Source organism: Gorilla gorilla, chromosome 18 (assembly GCF_029281585.2).
Source record: "Gorilla gorilla gorilla isolate KB3781 chromosome 18, NHGRI_mGorGor1-v2.1_pri, whole genome shotgun sequence".
In the NCBI taxonomy this organism is placed as follows: domain Eukaryota; kingdom Metazoa; phylum Chordata; class Mammalia; order Primates; family Hominidae; genus Gorilla; species Gorilla gorilla.
Window position 1 is genome coordinate 115,426,660 of NC_073242.2, and position 2,194 is coordinate 115,428,853.

Genomic DNA, 2,194 nt, shown 5'->3' on the forward strand with positions numbered 1-2,194 from the left:
GGCACAGCCTCACACGAGGCGCCTCTCAGAAGAACTTTTTTTTTTTTTTTTGCTCCATTTATTAAATCTGGGTTTGTGCATCATGTTCTGAGTTACAACAGTTCATTGTAAGTTTTTTTTTAAGTTCAATGCTGTATTTTGTCCCAAAGAAACATGTAAATCAAACCACAGGATGAAGTTGACATTTGCTTGCAGCTCTCGGGCCTTTTAAAAAATAAGAGGAGTTCCTTTTCCTGGCTTCGAAAAGGTAAAGGGGTGTTCTGTTTTGTTTCGCTTCTGGATTTGGGTAGAGAAGAAGCACTTTGAAGAAACTGCCACCATAAATCCCGTCTGCTTGCTTGGGAAGAACAGTTGGCTGGGGTCCTTTTAAGCCATGAGCCTGAGAAGCTGGAAATGGCGTGGTGCTTCCTGACACCCAGGAGCCATCAGGAAGAACACAGATGCATTCCAGGGGAGACAAACCCAGCCGCTCCCAAAACGTGGGGGTGGGGAGGCAGGGAGCCGCGAAAGCTCTGCCTCCGCACCGCCAACTGACAGCTGCGTCTTTCTAGGGCACCGCCCCGTGCCTTTGCGTCCTCCAACTGCACCAGGCTGGGACTCAGCCTCCAAGTGTAGGGCTTTAGTTGAGTTCTTGCTCCCAGAGCCCAGAGCTAAGTCATTAGGCATGGGAGGTGGCTGTCCATGCATGGAAGGCCAAGCTCTTCTGCCTCGACTAAACAAATAGCAATAGTAGAAGTAGTAGTAACATTAGTAGTAATGATAGTAACGGTAGTAATAATGATAGCAGCAGTAACAGTAATAGTGGTAAGTGGTGGTTGTAGTAGTAATACCGCTATTAGTGGTAATAATCCTAGTAATAATAGTAATATTAATAATAGTATTAGTAATAGTAATAATGGAACTGGTAATAATGGTAGGAACAGCAGTGGTGATCATAATGGTCATCAGAGGAGAACCATCCCAGCAACCCGGCCACAGCTGGTCTTCACTGGACACCATGAACTACACTGTCCAAACCTTCTTCACTCCCGCCAACAGCAGCCGTTCCCCTAACTATAAGATGCTCAAGGAGGAGCAAGAGGTGGCTGTGCTGGCGGCGCCCCACAACCCTGCTCCCCTGACGTCCACGTGATCCACATCCACAGCGAGACCTCTGTGACCGACCATGTCATCTGGTCCCTGTTTAACACCCTCTTCATGAACTCCTGCTGCCTGGGCTTCATAGCATTTGCCTACTCCGTGAAGTCTAGGGACAGGAAGATGGTTGGCGACCTGACCAGGGCCCAGGCCTATGCCTCCACCGCCAAGCACGTGAACATCTGGGCCCTGATCGTGGGCATCCTCATGACCATTCTGCTCATCATCATCCCGGTGCTGACCTTCGAAATCTATCGATAGACCAGGAGGCATCATCCAGGCCAGGAGCTCGGCCCACGCCCTCTCCCACATGTTCCACTTTCTATTCCTTGCCCTGCCCCCAGAGCCAAGTCCTGTATCAGCCCTTTATCCTCACACATTTTTCTACAATGGCATTCAATAAAGTCCACATGTTCCTGGAAAAATAAATAAATAATGGGCATCATAATACTAAAACTAGCAGTGGCAGCAGCTGTCATTTAGTGTCCTCTGCATCCCAAACACCCTTGTAAGCACGTTCAGAGACAAACTCATGTAATCTCCAAGACACCTGTGAGGAAGGACCACCTAAGGTCAGGAGTTCAAGACCAGCCTGGGCAACATGGTGAAACCCCGTCTCTACTAAAAATACAAAATTTGGCCAGGCATGGTGGCTCACGCCTGTAATCCCAACACTTTGGGAGGCCAAGGCGGGAAGATCACGAGATCAGGAGTTCGAGACCAGCCTGGCCAAAATGGCAAAACACTGTCTCTACTAAATACAAAAATTAGCCAGGCGTGGTGGTGCATGCCTGTAGTCCCAGCTACTTGGGAGGCTGAGGCAGAAGAATCGATTGAACCCAGGAGACAGGTAGCAGTGAGCGGAGATCGCGCCATTGCGACCACCCTCAGTTCATAGATAAAGAAACTGAGGCACAGGGCTTTTATGTGATTTGCCCAAGGTCTCCCCACTATTAAAAGACAGGGCCACCAGGCGCAGTGGCTCACTCTTGTAATCCCAAAACTTTGGAAGGCCAAGGCCAGAGCATTACTTGAGTCCAGGAGTTGGAGACCAGCC

The 2,194-nt window shown here is 49.2% G+C and overlaps 1 pseudogene; it reads left to right on the forward strand.

Moving 5' to 3' along the window:
- The first annotated feature begins 463 nt into the window (after window positions 1-463).
- On the forward strand, window positions 464-1,448 carry LOC109023724 (interferon-induced transmembrane protein 3-like; annotated as a pseudogene).
- Window positions 1,449-2,194: the final 746 nt, after the last annotated feature.